The sequence below is a fragment of the Schistocerca serialis genome, chromosome 1, assembly GCF_023864345.2.
Source record: "Schistocerca serialis cubense isolate TAMUIC-IGC-003099 chromosome 1, iqSchSeri2.2, whole genome shotgun sequence".
Classification (NCBI taxonomy): Eukaryota; Metazoa; Arthropoda; class Insecta; order Orthoptera; family Acrididae; genus Schistocerca; species Schistocerca serialis.
The window spans coordinates 952,494,746-952,513,002 of NC_064638.1; the positions used below are offsets into that span (position 1 = coordinate 952,494,746).

Genomic DNA, 18,257 nt, shown 5'->3' on the forward strand with positions numbered 1-18,257 from the left:
CTCTTATTTCTCCTTAAATTTGTTAAGCAGTATTACCAGGGGGAAAATGTTACATTTCTTAAATTGTCCTTTCACTATATTTTAATAATTGTTTTTCTCCTTGGCTTTTGGTTCATTAGCCATTCTGAGAAGCTGTCCTTTCGGCACACGTTATCTCATTGTTCGCTGCACTTATGGCCAGCAGCAGCTCATTGTTTAACGCGCCCGACGCAGTGACGCAAGCGCCACGTGAGCAGCAGCACTGCCCGCGCACACACTGTAGTGTCGCTCCAGGCTCATGAAGTCGGTGTTGTATATGCCCTCCAGTCCGGAGACTGGATACCACGGATTCAGCTCCAACGCTCAACCCGAAGAACACCAATACCTCGTCTCGTGCCTGGGCGAGGTTTTCGACCAGTGACATTGAAGGTAAGAGCCGCACTGCAGGATACGGCAGTATCTTTCGTCGTGCTTTATAGTTCAGCGGTACTGATTTCCTCTGATATCTCCTTCGCACACGCATCACACTCTCTGTATTCACTTTGCTAGACTGTAGCGTTTATTCATATTACGGCTGAGCCGTTATTTTCAATATTATTAGGCCTTAATATTTTTGTATCACTTCACACGTGCGAGTATTTTACTCGTCCGTCGCGTTGCACTTCACATACATACATAAGTTGTTCTTTTTCAGGTATAAAATCTCACATAAAATTGATAATAGTGCGTATATAGACATAAACATTGACAATAATAGAGTTGACACATAAATTTACAATTCACATTCACATTTCAAATACGGACTCCATGACACGCACCCTCTTACACACTAATACGTAAATCAGGAGGTATCTTTCATTTATTTTGAATACTGGCATTTTCTATTCTTGTATTGCAGGACCGACCTCCTGCGCGTTTTTACGTCCACAACTACACATAGAAAAGAGTACATACATACATTTTACATGGACATCGACATTAACAATAATATAGTTGGCAAATAAATGTCCAATTCACATTCACATTTCGTATATGGACTCTATGTTAAGCAGCATCTGACACAGCAATAAGTAAATTAGAAGGAATCTTGCACTTGTTCTGAATTTTTGCTTTTCTCTTGACTTGCAGGCCCAACCTCCTGCGCGTTTTTACCATCACAAATACACATAGAAAATACGTTCCAGCACTACTCACTACATGGCAAACAGGATTCGCTAAGGTCTGCTTCAGAGATCAAGCTACTTCTAGGATTGCTATTTGTAGTGCGTCGTTAGTGTACTTATTCTATCCTTGGAATTTGATAAATCTTCATACCATGTATAATATTTACAAGTGCTCGTTTGTGAGCGAGTGTGGGAGATGTTTTATCCCTTGACAATCCTGACTTCATCACTGCTTGTTAATTTCAAGCCATATTTCTGCCTTATTGATTCGACGACATGTACATATTTACCTTTGTGACGTGTAACCGATAATTTTACCGTATTTTTGTCATGTGTAGCTCCACTCATAATTCATTATCGCTAAATAAGAACGCGCATGTGCTAAAATAGTGCTTTCGCTCCTGCGTGCGTCAAGAACCCAGTGTAGAAAATATTGTTTCACTGCATTTTGTGTTCATTCCTCATACGAATCGTGTATCATATTTTCATTTATATTAACCTTATAGTTTCTCGAGCGGTGACAGTTAGTCGCTAAGGAAATATTTTTCATACTAGGTTGTTTTACATTCTGATGTCTGTGTAGCAAATCACTGTGCTGTGGTGTGTTTTACATGTTATCATGTACCATTGTTACTATCGACTTCACTGTTTCTTCCATACTCCTCACTGCTTCTTCGTGATGTTCGTTTTCATAATTACTTACCGTACATGCATCATCATACTTTGCTTTCCACACTCATACAACCATTCATTCTAAGACTTAAAACTATATAGTGTATTCTTTCTTACGTCGGCTTCGTGGCCCTTTCCTAGGTACCCCTGTAATATTAATCTGAATATTCATCACCGTATACCTATATAATTATTCATTAAAAATATTCCACATAAATCGCCATTTATACTCATGTACTACCTATAGGGTTCTCGCACTAGAACCACCGCCCTATTCATTTCTTCTCACAAATATAAATAAACTCGTATTACTCTAATACACTTTCATCCTCTTCCTAGATTCACTCCATGCACGATACGTCACCACAAACGTAGATTAACTAATTAATACCTTCAATCGAATGTAATAAAACCTTTCACTCTCTCTACTTCAAAATATTATCCAGCAGTGAAATTTCATTTATTTCTTCATATCGCTTTTGTAAACATACAGTACTTACCTCAGTTCTTTTGTTTTAAGTTCATGTAATTACGTTGTGTGCGTATTGGTTGGTTTTTGTATTTACTTAGCTTATCTCCCGCGTGTTGTTCAATTCATGTTTACAGCTTTATTTTGCTGCTTATACTATAAGGTATCGTGTAATTAATAGCAACTAACATAGGTGAGTTCTGTAATAACAAATTTGTGGATATGTATTCTCCCTGTACATGAAGCTCACTACTTCTAATGTTGTCTGTAAAGAAGTGTAATTCTATAAGTGTAAAACTGCTCCTCTTGCTAAATCTTGTACGATATGTTATTTGGCACTTATGCAGTTTAGCAGGTACGGAAAAAATTTATCAATTTTTTTCAAAATTTGATCGATAAGTCAAATTTGATACGCTGATTACGAATACGATATTTATTTTCGCCCCAGTCAATTACTTACATCAAAAAAATTGTTTTAAATTTTTTAAAAATTTTTTTATTTTTCAATATTTTGTCGATATAGTGAATTCTGATGCGCTGATTTCGAATATAACATCCATTTTCATTTTGCCTTGACCGTCGGCGATATCTTCTGCCCGATAAGCGCGGCGCTGCCGATGACGCAACATTGCGTAATACACTAACTAATCGGTATTTTCAAATCATAGGCGGCCGCTGCCGCGGCCGCATTCCAAAAAAAAAACTCCCAACCTAACCTCAAGTGGGCTACGCTACAGATCACTTTATTTATGAAAATACAAAGTACAATCACCAACAAACTTTACATATTCACCCACAAAGCTCTCCAAGCCAGATACATTTGGAATGAAATTTTTTTTCCGTACCTGCTAAACTGCATAAGTGCCTGTTATTTTATAGTTTACGTCTCAGTCACACGCACGTCTCAGTCACACGCATTTTTCTATGTTTATATCTCATTCTACCTTTCACATCGTCGCTCACTTATGTGTTGTATGTAAGTCACTTAGTACTTAAGTTATGTTCTAATCACGTTCTTTCAAGTGTACATGTTGTTACTTCCGTTTTCAACTTGTCTTAATCCTGTTGTATATAGTCGGATAGGTCATTTCCTGTGTTTATTCTCTTCTACGTTGAATACTGAGAAATAAGTATAACTATGTACGTTCAATGGATTGTGTTAAGTTCACAAATTTAGCGTATTCTACTCTCCTTATAGTTTACTTGCGTCAATGCGCTCATTTTCTTAAAGTTGCATATGCTTAATGATATACGCTTAAAACTAGTGCTCTTTATAGTATAGTCGCCGACTTAGGAATAAATGTCTCCATTCGTCTAGTTTGTGTTGCTCATCTACGTCAGAGTAACTAGCTGATAGGTACCCCACTTTGTGTCGCTTCCGTTTTGTCCAGCTGGTTGCGCGGTGTGGATGCCGATTCGCTTAAATTCTAGAATGGTTTCCGTCGCGGTGCGCAGTGTGTCCTTGCGCATCGTGCAGGGGACACTGAACTTAACCTTGCTTTTTGCCTACTTGGCCCCTACGATCAGCTGTTGGCCGCTTCGTATATAATTGTTGAAGTACGCTCTGCTGTAAGCGCGCTCGCGCGCTGTGAATTAAGTCTTAAGAAAGTACAATATCAAAATACAAGGAAAATTTATTTTCATTAGGCTGCATCCCACTCTCTGCACGTCAGGTAGTAAAAGAAAATTGAACATTCCTTATTGATTAAGCAGGATAGTAGAAGAGGGAGAGGGCATCGGAAATATAAATATTGTACCCCCTAGCTGGAGAGGAACCGAGCGCCAGTCGGTTTATTCGTCAAAGAGCGTTCTTGCGTTTGACTGATGCAACAGATAAGGACAGAATGAGATTTGAATTTTCATTTAATAAATTTCCGCAGATCTTATGTGGATACATGCCTTTTATTTTACCATTTTTTATATTTCCTGTCAAGTAGCACCCCGGATGTGGCTTGTCAACAATGATATGCGGACCAACATATAACAATTGCCATTTTTTATTCAATGCCTTTAATTTCGATGATTTCGGATGTGTTCTTAGTAGTTCCTCCTGTCCAATCTGGAATTCTGCTACGTTTTTCAATTTCCTGTCGTAAATTCCTTTCCTTATTTGAGCTTGCTCTTCCAATGTTACTAGCGCTCGCCGTACTTTCTCATCTAAGACTACGTCTTTGTGCCGTAATTTAGGTATCGGTTTTGCCCATTCATCTAGCTCCACCTTTTCAAACCTTAGTTCGGCCGGTGTGTGTCCTGTTGATGTGTGTGGTAGGTGATTTACTATGTGCTGAAACGGACCCAGGTATTGTTTCCATTTCCTTTGGTTCTGTGGTATATATGTGCGGATAAACCTATTAAATTCACGGAAGCACCGTTCGACGGGACTTGCTTCCGGGTGGAACTTGGATACTAAAATATGACTTATGTTTTGTGATTTTAAAAATGATTTCCATTGGTCACATGTAAAATTTGAGGCGTTATCAGTTAGGACTGCTTGAGGTTTCCCAATGCGTGGTATGTAGTCTTCCAGAATTCACGTTATATTTGGCCGTGACCTAACTGTTTTGACTGCGTACAGCTGGAGATACTAAAAACATCATACAGGGCTACGATGTATTTAACTCCGCCGCGGGCTTGGAGATAAGGTCCTGCGGCGTCAATAGATACAAGATCTCTTGGTTGCTTTGGTATTATTGGGTTTAGTACGTTAAGACATGTCCTATTCTGATGTTTGACCTTTTGACACACCGCACAGCGTCTGATTACTTGCTCTATACGTCGCCTCATATTAGGGAAATAACAATACGTAGAAATTTTGGCGGCACACTTTAGCACTCCATAGTGCCCCCATGTGAGGTGCGTGTGTTGAATTAAGTTTTCCACATATTCCTGACGTATGCACACACACCACTTATCCATTCGTCGATCTCTTCTGTGAAAGAGGACGCCATTATGTATAATGTAATACTGCTCTAAACGTTCGTGTGTTCTAACCTGCAATTTTTTCCTTACCTTGCTCCATCTCGAGTCTTCTTCCTGTAAACGTTGCATGTTTTTGCACACTTTAATATAATATGTTTTAAAAGTTCCATCATTTATTAAAAGCACCTTGAAGTCTGATGTTTGTTCCTCTAACTCATGGAAATCGGTAAGACCTTGTAACCGTGATAGTGCATCTGCCAAAACATTCTGTTCCCCTTTTATGTACACTATCTCAAAATCAAACTCTTGGACATACATGCACCACCTCGCTATTCTCTTATGTAACAACTTGCACGTCAGAAGAAAGGACAAGGCTTGATGATCACAGTAAACTTTGGTATGTTTCCCCCAAAGGTAATATTGAAATTTACGAAACGCCCAAACTACTGCTAACGCTTCTAGCTCAGTTACGGAATAAGATCTTTCACATTCTGTGAGGGTTCTACTGGCAAAACTGATTACATTGACTTCTTCCTTACCATCCTTTGTGAAACAGGCACGCACCGAGCCCCTGATAACTAGCATCGGTGCTTAAACAAAAATCCAATTCATATTTGGGTGTTTCAGGATAGGCGCGTTAAATCAGCGCCTGCTTAATCTGCTGAAAATCATTCTCACATTCTTTAGTCCACAACCAACTGTGGTTTTTACGCAGTAAGTTTAATAGTGAACTACTGTTCAACAATTGTTGTGACAGAAACTTCCTGAAAAACGAGGCCATTCCTAGAAAACCTTTTAATTGTTTCTTAGTATAGGGAGTTGGGAAATTCCGTATCGCATCTAGTTTACTGGGGTCAGGTAGAATTCCTACTGGTGAAATAATATGCCCTAAGAATTTTATTTTTTCCTTTCCGAATTCAGACTTTTTGAAGTTAACTGTGACATTATATTCATCAAATTTTTGAAAAATCCTTTCCAAAATACTTACATGTTCATTCCGTATTTGAGTTGCAATTAATAGATCATCAACGTTCCGGTCCAAGTACCCTGTCTAATGCTTCAATAAATACACCAGCGCTCACATTTAATCCGAAAGGCAGCACCCTAAATTGGTAGCTCCTCCCGTCATTTATGAAAGCTGTATACTTTCTACTCTCTTCATGTAATAAAATTTGCCAGTACGAAGCATTCAAATCAAGAGATGTTAAATACTTAACGCCATGAAACTTTAATAACTGCTCTTCTAGATTCTCTGGCCTTGTTCTTATAGGAACGATGATTTTGTTTATTTCCCTCGCGTCTAACACCAACCGCACCGTTCCGTCAGTTTTACCAACTGCGAGAATCGGACTGCAGTAAGGTGAGTGCGATGTTTCAATAACCCTCCACCTAATCATACGCTCTATTTCTTGTCTTACTGCCTCTTTCTTTGCCCAAGGGGTGTCATATGACGTTCTGCAATATGTTTCATGCGGGTATACTTCCATTTTATACTCATATCCCTTAATAACACTAGGTTGTTTACGAAAAATGTTATGATATTTGAAGAGTAATTTTGTCAGTTCACTTCGCTGTTCATTGTTAAGACAAGTGGATTTACTTATTTTACTGTCTACTATTTGCTCATCGAGGATCTCCCTACCAGCGTCATAAAGTTCCATCTCCTTTGCCATTAAGGATTGAGGGTAGACAAGTCTAACATTAATGTCTGGTATCGGCCTAATCTGATTTGTCATTGTAGTTCTTATTAAGTCCACAGTCAGTGTGCGCTCCCCTACATGAAATCGGCTTTCCCCGCTGCCGATATCTATTTTTATGCCATATCTTCTGAATACCTCCATACCAAGTACACAGTTCACTATAAGTTTGTCTACCAACAAGAAAGTACACTGCAAAATTACACCACATATGCTAATGGGTATGCTGGCCTGTAATTTTATAACTTTAGATTTACTTCCCATCGCCGTTACGATCTTACAGTTCTCTACAGGTAGTGTGGGAACATTTACTTCCCTCGCTCTCTCTTTGAACAAGCTAGTAGACATTAGGCTTGTCGACGCGCCAGTATCCAAAACAACTAGTACATCTATGTTTCCCACATTTACCTTTATAGTTGCTTGAATAATTTCACTTACCTTGCGTGTTGTTTCTTTCTCTGCGATAAACAAGTCTTCTTTCATTTCTGCGTCCTTATCATACCTTAAAAATAGATTACGGATATGCTGTATGTGTAGGTTTGTTTCGGTGTCTGCTTCCTCCTTTCCGTTCCTGCGTTTTACTGCCGGCCGCGGTGGTCTTGCGGTTCTAGGCGCGCAGTCCGGAACCGTGCGACTGCTACGGTCGCAGGTTCGAATCCTGCCTCGGGCATGGATGTGTGTGATGTCCTTAGGTTAGTCAGGTTTAAGTAGTTCTAAGTTCTAGGGGACTAACGACCACAGCAATTGAGTCCCATAGTGCTCAGAGCCATTTGAACCATTTTTTTTGTTCGTTTTAGTGTTTAAGTTGCTCTTATTAGTACCGTGGCACACTGACAATTCATTACCTTCTTCCTCTAGTCACGCTCGATTATTATTTCCTGGGGCCGGTAAAGGTGTTGTTTCATTTTCTGCCGTCACTTCTACTATGTTTACCGTATGTTCGCGTGCTCGCCAGTTCGTGTCCCAGTTGTTTCGATGTGACTGTACGGGCTGCCTGTTATCTCTCGTATCCCTGTGTTGCATATTCCGTTCCTGGTAATTTGCATTTCCTTGTCGCCTATTGTCGAAGTTTTCCCTCGAATTTCTATTGTCTCGGCCATTACCGTACCTATGGGGCTGATATTTAGTTTCGTACCCTCGGTCACCCTGTGGCTGATGGGTAGACCGATTGTACGGATTTCCGTTGTGGCGCGGCGGTGCATACGGATGCCATCCATTCATACGCACAGGACCGTTATAATTTCCAAAGCCATTGCCGTTACCGTAGTTCTTCCCGTTTGGGTTGTGTCCATTACCGTTACGATAGCTAGGCGTGGCTTGCCCATCCTCATGAATCAGATCTATTGAGTCGAGCACTGAAAGGAAATACTCGAGATCATATTCGGGAACAGTTATTAATTTTTCCCTAACATTTGCAGGTAACTTGTCCTTTAAGATTTTCAGTACATCGACATGAGATATCAGATTATTCCAGTAACGGATCTTGTTTAGGATTTTTCAAAATAGCTTCTTAGCCCCCCAAATTTTGAATGATATGGTACTGGGGTAAATATCTCTCGTCTTAACCTCTCCTGGATAGCTGTTGACCAGTATTTATCTAAAAATGCATTCTCAAACTGATCATATGTCTCGCAAAGTTCTGACATCTCCGTAGCCCACAAAAGGGCATCACCCTCGGTGTGTCCTACTACATATTTAATCTTTTGAGCTTCTGTCCAAGTCCTGGGCAGTACATTTCTAAAGGCTCGGACAAACACTACCGGGTGCGTTCGCTTTTTCTCATTTGAGAATACGGGAAACTGTCGATGTTTTATTAAGCTCTCATCCAGTAACAACGCTGTCCAGCACGGCGGAACAGCATTTCCCTGCGGTGATGGTATATTTGTTTCAGAAAAGTTTTGCCCGTTGCTCGCGTCGCGCGTCGACATGCGGTCGCGCGGCGTGGGTTGGGCATTGTTGTCCGCGCCACTGATTTCTCCCACTGGAGGATGGCTGTTAATCGCTCCGCTTACCGCCCCAGGTGATGATATTACCGTACTTTGTTTGTTAACTATTTCGCCTCTTAACCGTTGTTCTAACTGTCTGATATCATGTCCTACGCGTTTTAAGATTTCTTCTTCCTTGTCCCCCATTACTTCCTTTACCGCTTCCACATAGGTACGCTGTTCACGTACGCATTTTTCTGCGAACGTTGTATTTTCGTCCTTTGCATTGCTCTTTACCGATTCATAAAGCTACACAATGTCTGAGTTGATCCTCTTGTGTTCTAACTTGAGTAATCCTACCTCCAATGTGATTTTTTCTACATTTTCTGACAGGTCGTCACAGAAAGAATGTAGTTTCCCTACTTCTGATTGTACATTGTCTAAGCTGACCTGCGTATTCCTTTGCATTGCCTGTAAATTCTCTTGGGTTTCTCTAATTCCGGATAGCTCCTGTCGATACGTGTGTGTTACTGTTTCAAATTTTTCGCCCATTATGCCTTTTAATTTCTCACCCATATCGTGAACTGAAATTTGTACTTGTTCATTAATTTTCCTGTCCACCTCCGTGGAGATTTGTGAAATCTGCTGTGTGAACTTCGTTTCCAGACTACTGAGTTCTGTGCGCAAATTTTTTACCTCGTCTGAAATGTGTGTCATGTTTGTATTAACCTTCTCGATCTCGGACTTTGCTGTGGTCATGTCTGCTTTCATATTAGTCATGTCTGCTTGTATCGTTTGTAAACTTGACATTTTAGTCTCTAAACCCGACATTTTTGAATTTATGTCTGCTTTCATTGCATTCATGATTGTTTGTATGGTTTCGGTTAAGGCTCGAAATAAGGCTTGCATATCTTCCGTATTCACTTCCGGCCAACGCCTGTCAGCATCTGCGTCCGTACTACGCGTACTGCTCTCATTTAAAATATTCTCTTGCCTCGAGGTGCCATTAGTTACGTCTACTGTAATTAACGTATTGCTTGTAATTAAATGTTCTGTATTCACGGGCGTCGAATGCAACAATGGCATGTCGCGCCCAGAATCCAAATAATCACCGCTGAACGGTTCCAAACCACTCATTGTTGCATTTTGCAAATGAACATCCACTACATTGGCATTCTGATTTCCGAATGACATTTCCTTATTGTTTTGACCCTCCATTATAGAAATCCTTATACCACTGCAGTTATCAAAATAAAAATTTTCTTTTTTAAGATTTTATTTCCGCGCTACTTCTCACGCGAAAAAATGCATATACAGTTGTATGTAATTGTAGTCTCAACTGTTCTTCAGTCAATATATTTTCCCTACTAATAAAGAAATGTCATTATCTCTACTTGACTACAATAGCGTTAATCTCTGAAGCTTTAGGTTCTGGATTTTAGGAAACAGGTGGATGGATTTTCTAATAGGTCTACTGGGAACGCATTCTCTATATGTATTGCGCGGTCCTACCTGATTGTTGTCTTGTGAATGGTACTTCCTCTATTGTGCTTTGTTGTGTGTTCTTGGTATTGTCGCCTTCTTCCTTCTAATTTATTTATGATTTCCTTTTCATAGTATTTCTTCAGTATCATCACCGTCTCCGTCACATCATCAGCGTACATGGAACATAAAGAAATTGTTAACATACATGTATATTCATTTTCCTAACAATACTAGTACTCACAGTTTTGCCCACTACGTATCGTGCCTGTCACCTGTCGCTACTTTATAATATAATAAAATAATGGAATAGATGATAATAAAATGTTGAAATGCGGGGCCTTTTAAAATGTATTGAATTAATGAGATTAATTTTTCGGCATGAATGACAAGCACAATAAGCTGAGCTCTACCTGGAAAGAAGTTCGTATTAGTTCATATTATTTTGCAGGGCGAAGTAGTTTCTTTCTCCGCTGTAGATTTGTGCTTACCATTCTTTATAATGCTACGTTTGGTCGCCGTGTTCACCTTTGAAGTCTTGACCGTGTTCCCATTAAGCTTATCGGATCTTCGTAAGTTTCCAAAGTACACAGGTGGGCTTCAGTTCTTGTAATTATTGTACTATTTGAAATAACAACTCACACGACCTTTCTGTTAATAAAACAATACTGTATTTTTCGGAACGGTGCACATATGAAATACATACTCTTCACTTATTCATAGCGACCCCAAAATGGCGGTCTACAATTACTCGCTAAAAATGGCGTGCTTCTCACTCGTTCACTAGCTGAGCGCGAATCCTTCCTTCCTCCTACTGGTACCAGAAAAAATCCTCTGTTTTTTTAACAACTGAAAGTCAAAAAATACATGACGGTAGGCATAGGCTCTATGATGGGCTACCGCTTCATCTTCTCTCTTTGCCTTTAAAGAAGACGAAAACATAAAGAAAATGCAAAAGGTTTGTCACACGGGGTGCCACAGCCCAGGATGTGAAGAACCACACAAATGATTGCCCCAGAGTGTGACAGGAGTTCCCAGGTTGCACACTAGCTGCCAAAAGACCGGAAATCTTCAGGACGTATGAAGACTAGGGAGTGTGATTCTGCAGCCACCGATCGATCGTTGGGTGGGATTCCACAGTGAACCCACCAATGACAAATACGATAAGACGGAAATTGCGCAAACCGTGGGATAGAGTGGGGGGCGGCTTAATGAAACTACCAAGCACATCAGTCAATTTAATGTGCCAGGTGGATAGGCAGTTAGCGATCAGTCAGAAAGGAACACGACTGAGGGGAGAGAAAGTGAGTATCCCTTCTGGAGGCCTACCAACCTGTTATCGACTCGGTCTCTGAGTGAGACACCTTCTGACGTCCATCGTTACTTTCTGACGTTGTTGTGGACTTCAGTCTGAAGACTGAGATGATGTAGCTCTTCATGGTACTCTGTCCTGCGAAAGACTTCATCTCTGAGTAACTATTGCAGCCTACATTCTCCTGAACCTGCTTACTGTGTTTATCACTTGGTCCCCCTCTACGATTTTTACCTCTCACACTTCCCTCCAGTACTAAATTGGCGATCCCTTCATGTCTCAGAAAGTGTCCTATCAACCGAATCCAACTTTTAGTCAAGTTGTGAGGCAATTTCCTTTTCCCCCAGTTCAATTCAGTACCTCCTCATTAGTTATGTCATCTGCCCTCTAATCTTCAGCATTATTCTGTAGCACCATATTACAGAAGCTGCTAATCTCTTCTTGTCCAAATGGTTTATCGTCCTTGTTTCACTCCCATGTAAGGCTACAAGCCATACAAACACCTTCAGAAAAGACTTCCTAACACATACGTATTCTGTGGTAACAGATTTCTTTTCTTCAGAAACGTTTTTCTAGCCATTGCCTGACTATATTTTATATCCTTTCGACTTCATCCATCATCATTTATTTTGCTGCCCAAATTGCAAAACTCTTCTACATCGTTTAGTAGTAGCATCACCTGATTTAACACGTCTAGATTCCATATCCTTGTTTTGATTCTGTTGGAGTCCATCTTACATCCTCATTTAAAAAACACCGTCAATTACACTGAACCACTCTTCACGTCTTTTGCTGTCTCTGGTAGAATTCCAATATCATCGCCAAATCTCAAAGTTTTTATTTCTTCTCCGTGAACCCTCATTCCCACTCTAAATTTTTTGTGGTTTCCTTTACTGCTTGCTCTTCGTACAGACTGAACAACATCAAAGATTAATTTGTAACCACTGCTTCCCTTTTATGCCCCTCTACTATTGTAATTGGTTCCTGGTTTCTGTACAAATTGTAAATAGCCATTCGCTCCCAATATTTTACCCTCCTACCTCTTGAATTTTCAAGAGAGTATTCCAGTCAGCATTTTCAAACGCCTTTTGTAAGTCTACAAATGTTATGAATGTAGGTTTACTTAACCTACTGCGGTGGGTTGGGGTTTAATTTCTCGTTTCTATTCGTCGTTGCCACTGCGCAGGCTGAAAATTAAAACTGACCTACCTCAGAACGGCGTCTGCTCAATGTCCTTTCACTCGGCAACGTAGATACTTACAAGCAAGTAGCGTTGATGAAAAACACCACCTCATATCCACAATTACTGAGGCCGCCCAACTCTAGTAATGAAAGAAAGTTCTGTTGAAATACTGTCATCTAATTTTATCGGGCAGTAAGAAACTGGATTGGCTTCTGGAAAATAATGTCCGAAATTTCCACACACTGTTGTTTATTTTGTCCCTGATAACCAAAGTAAAGGTGCTATTCAGTTCACATTTTATTGGCTATTTCCTTCCAGTTCATAATTCATACACGCATTTCACACGCAGAGCAGCCAGAAATCTGTCCAAACCCGACCCACATTAAACAACGTCTTAGCCGGCCGCGGTGGCCGTGCGGTTCTGGCGCTGCAGTCCGGAACCGCGGGACTGCTACGGTCGCAGGTTCGAATCCTGCCTCGGGCATGGGTGTGTGTGATGTCCTTAGGTTAGTTAGGTTTAAGTAGTTCTAAGTTCTAGGGGACTTATGACCTAAGATGTTGAGTCCCATGGTGCTCAGAGCCATTTTTAAACAACGTCTTCCTAGTCATTAATTTCACCACTAATATGGGTTATTACGGTCAGTCTTTCTTGTGGATTTCCAAAGAAAAAAAAATCTGCTCGCAAAAATGCTCAGTAGTTGAATAATGAAACATTCCACGAGGACTCTATAAAGGCCAATACTTCACACGCGAATATCTGTCCAACAGATTTAGTCAAAACCTCTGAAATTTCGCCAAGCAGTCCTCAATAACACCTGCTATCGACTTAGCTCACCAATAACTCAAACGCTAAGTAATTCTTCATCCTACACATTTTTACTGGCACTAGTAACATGAAGTCTGCGTTCAAAGCAAGCGAGCGACTTCCTTCTTCCATCCACACTCCCAGTATTACTATCAGGTAACGATCAGGAACTGTGAAAGAAGATTACTGTTAATGAAGTTGAAGATCCACGCAGTGGACACCAAACGAAAAAGCTACTCCTTACGTTTCTGATCTAGACTGCCATAAAATTGCGAAGGAACTGTTAATCAGAGCTCAGGGAGAAGTTGTAGTCGAATTCACAACCGATTTATTGATCTTAAACAAGACAAGACAACAAAATTATTAAAGAAACATCACACAAAAAGTATTTATTTATCAAAAGCCTTATTAAATAGGATCTATGGTGGACACAGTGATCTGCTGGGGATCGACACACGACACTAACCAGAACACTACTCGCTCTGTTTCACTTCATACACGAGAATCCAGGTTATGGAATCAAACTACGCCACCACCAAGCATCTATATTATACCATACAAAAAAAAGGAAAAATATGGTTCGAAAGAACAGGGTGCTGACAAATAGATATTATAGCCCTACATTGCAGCAGCGAATACTTTACCCTCCTGCTGGTCAAGGCGGCGTGCCCATCTCCTTTTCTCCCCGTTTCCTCGTCAGCTCGGTTCCAAAAGCACATTTCTCTTTTTTGACTTCCCTCATTTTCACACAAGCCAATCACGAGCTGGAGCCCAGCATTCTAAGCTCGGTGAATGGTCTTTGCACTGCAAATCGATTTGACCAATCAGAGTCGTGCGGTAGCGTTCTCGCTTCCCACGCCCGGGTTCCCGGGTTCGCTTCCCGGCGGGGTCAGGGATTTTCTCTGCCTCACGATGACTGGGTGTTGTGTGCTGTCATAAGGTTAGTTAGGTTTAAGTAGTTCTAAGTTCTAGAGGACTGATGACCATAGATGTTAAGTCCCATAGTGCTCAGAGCCATTTGAGCCATTTGACCAATCAGACACTTAAAGTTAATTGGCAGAAAACGGAAAAAAATTCAGCTTCATGGACTCTTTCTCACACGGTTGCCATGTCTTTTGCCAACACAATACAGGGTGGAAGGACAGCCCTCCATAAACAGCTTGTTATCTCCCCTGTTGCGTCCATTTCAAAGTTTGCAAAGAATGGCCATAAATGCACATTGACAAAACGTTTTGAAACAGAGTCTGGACATCTGGGCCCCAGTTTCCCTGTCCCATGGACATTTGCAGAACGTTTACACTTCTTTTGGCGGCTTGCTCGCTAACAAGGCCTACAATGCGCTGTCGGCAACTTTTCGGCGCTAGGCTGTATACCTGGACATCTGGCTCCAAAGCTAATGGCTTCTACACAATGCAATCGCTGCACGCAGCTGTCTGCAAATGTCTCTTCATCGTTCCCCAGAAAAACGCGCTTTTTCACCCCACCAACGCCGTTCTTTTACTGCAGTCGTTTAAGTTGGCACCCTGTTCCTTTGAATGCAGGTAAAGCTTACCGTATTTCTTTCCCTAGAGCACACAAACAAGACCATAAACTGTTGCCCACCATTTCATCCCAATGTATGAAATCAAATCGCCATAGATCGTATTCCCTACACCAAATCAGATGTGAGAGTGCCCTGCAATCTCTCGACCGTCTCCATTCTTATTGGCTGACCAAACTGACTGCCAATCAGAAATACTCGCTCGTGATAATATTCGTGTCAAAACTGGTCCACACCAATCCTTATACACAGATGCATTTGCATCAATCAGACATACAAATATTATAGTAACATTTAATAAATTAAAACGAAAAGATAATAATTCCAGAAATATTCTTTATATACAGATATTACTCTAGCTGACTTTCTGGCTACTCTGTTACAAGAGCAATCACACCTAGACATATGTCGTCAGCAAAGTGGGTAAATACCCTAGGATCAATTTCCCACGACAGGCTTGTGTAACACTTGCACATTACTTAAGACAGTATATAATGCAGTTTTGAAATTTGATTAATGTCCCACATACACACCCTCATTCACTCACAGGCTCATATAACACATAATAAAATAAGTATTGATTTTAATAGTTCTTTCTGAAGTTATTCTAGATTTCATACTACAAAAATTGTAAGGTATTTGAAATGTTTAAATTAAATTTCAGTTAAATAGTTCTATACCCTGATACTTCAGGTGACCATTTAAATTGACAACCTAAAACAAGTCATAAATGTTCCGAGGTGAATTTCCTTTGTTAAGTGTAGTTTTTCTAACTTTAAAGTAAATGTTTCTATCTCCGAAAATATGCTGGCTAGAAAGCTAAGATTTTCGCACCACCTACAAAATTCAGTACACAAATTTTGAAAGCGATTACACAAAAACTACTATCCTTTATTTAGATTCTTATAGGTGATGAATGTACACATTTAGTAAAAGACATTGAATAGTTTCCACATGGCAGGCAGTGACAGATGCACGTGTGTCTCCCAGGTAGGCCACTAGATGTCAGCCTCCAAAGTTACATACAGCAAACTATCCTAAAACAAACGTCGCTCATAACAACTTGCGACGCTACACTACCTTCTAAGACTAGTCATATTGTCAGTATTGCCTCGTGCGTTTCTATATTTCTCTGTAATCCAAAATGATCTACCACGAGGTTGGCTTCTGCAAGTTTTTCAATTCATCTGTAAGTAATTATGTTAGTATATTGCAACTATAACTTATTAAAACATAGTTCAGTAATATTCACACCTATCAGCACCTACTTTCTTTGGAGTTGGAATGATTACATTATTCTTTAACAGCGGTGCGATTTGGGAAGTTATTTAATTTTATTTGGACAACCAGTTTCGGCAATTCAATACGCCACCTTCAGGTCCCATATGCACATCATGTAAGCCATTGAGTCAGTTGTTGTCAAGTATTCGAAGGAAGCACTCGAGATAAGAATTCACGGCATCCAGATATTGATGGCTCCAGAATGACAATACCGCTAAGTTTGAATGTCTATATACACTCCTGGAAATGGAAAAAAGAACACATTGACACCGGTGTGTCAGACCCACCATACTTGCTCCGGACACTGCGAGAGGGCTGTACAAGCAATGATCACACGCACGGCACAGCGGACACACCAGGAACCGCGGTGTTGGCCGTCGAATGGCGCTAGCTGCGCAGCATTTGTGCACCGCCGCCGTCAGTGTCAGCCAGTTTGCCGTGGCATACGGAGCTCCATCGCAGTCTTTAACACTGGTAGCATGCCGCGACCGCGTGGACGTGAACCGTATGTGCAGTTGACGGACTTTGAGCGAGGGCGTATAGTGGGCATGCGGGAGGCCGGGTGGACGTACCGCCGAATTGCTCAACACGTGGGGCGTGAGGTCTCCACAGTACATCGATGTTGTCGCCAGTGGTCGGCGGAAGGTGCACGTGCCCGTCGACCTGGGACCGGACCGCAGCGACGCACGGATGCACGCCAAGACCGTAGGATCCTACGCAGTGCCGTAGGGGACCGCACCGCCACTTCCCAGCAAATTAGGGACACTGTTGCTCCTGGGGTATCGGCGAGGACCATTCGCAACCGTCTCCATGAAGCTGGGCTACGGTCCCGCACACCGTTAGGCCGTCTTCCGCTCACGCCCCAACATCGTGCAGCCCGCCTCCAGTGGTGTCGCGACAGGCGTGAATGGAGGGACGAATGGAGACGTGTCGTCTTCAGCGATGAGAGTCGCTTCTGCCTTGGTGCCAATGATGGTCGTATGCGTGTTTGGCGCCGTGCAGGTGAGCGCCACAATCAGGACTGCATACGACCGAGGCACACAGGGCCAACACCCGGCATCATGGCGTGGGGAGCGATCTCCTACACTGGCCGTACACCACTGGTGATCGTCGAGGGGACACTGAATAGTGCACGGTACATCCAAACCGTCACCGAACCCATCGTTCTACCATTCCTAGACCGGCCAGGGAACTTGCTGTTCCAACAGGACAATGCACGTCCGCATGTATCCCGTGCCACCCAACGTGCTCTAGAAGGTGTAAGTCAACTACCCTGGCCAGCAAGATCTCCGGATCTGTCCCCCATTGAGCATGTTTGGGACTGGACGAAGCGTCGTCTCACGCGGTCTGCACGTCCAGCACGAACGCTGGTCCAACTGAGGCGCCAGGTGGAAATGGCATGGCAAGCTGTTCCACAGGACTACATCCAGCATCTCTACGATCGTCTCCATGGGAGAATAGCAGCCTGCATTGCTGCGAAAGGTAGATATACACTGTACTAGTGCCGACATTGTGCATGCTCTGTTGCCTATGTCTGTGTGCCTGTGGTTCTGTCAGTGTGATCATGTGATGTATCTGACCCCAGGAATGTGTCAATAAAGTTTCCCCTTCCTGGGACAATGAATCCACGGTGTTCTTATTTCAATTTCCAGGAGTGTATAAGGAGCATATGACATATGGAGGCTGAAGATGGTATATCGAAGTGCGAAACTGGTTATGAAAATAAAATAATTTATCAATTTGCACGACTTTTTACTGATTTTCCCTGAAAATATTTGACCAGCCGCTGTCCCGCATCCACAATGGATAACAGTAATTCTTAAAGACTGA

At 41.6% G+C, this 18,257-nt stretch overlaps 1 long non-coding RNA gene across 1 annotated transcript in view; it reads left to right on the plus strand.

Moving 5' to 3' along the window:
• Positions 1-250: 250 nt before the first annotated feature.
• The window catches only part of LOC126412806 (uncharacterized), a 373,377-nt gene continuing 355,370 nt past the window's right edge, over positions 251-18,257 (plus strand). The window contains exons 1-2 of the long non-coding RNA XR_007575347.1: positions 251-408; positions 1,108-1,198. This is a non-coding gene — a long non-coding RNA (uncharacterized LOC126412806). The remainder of the gene's footprint in view (positions 409-1,107; positions 1,199-18,257) is intronic.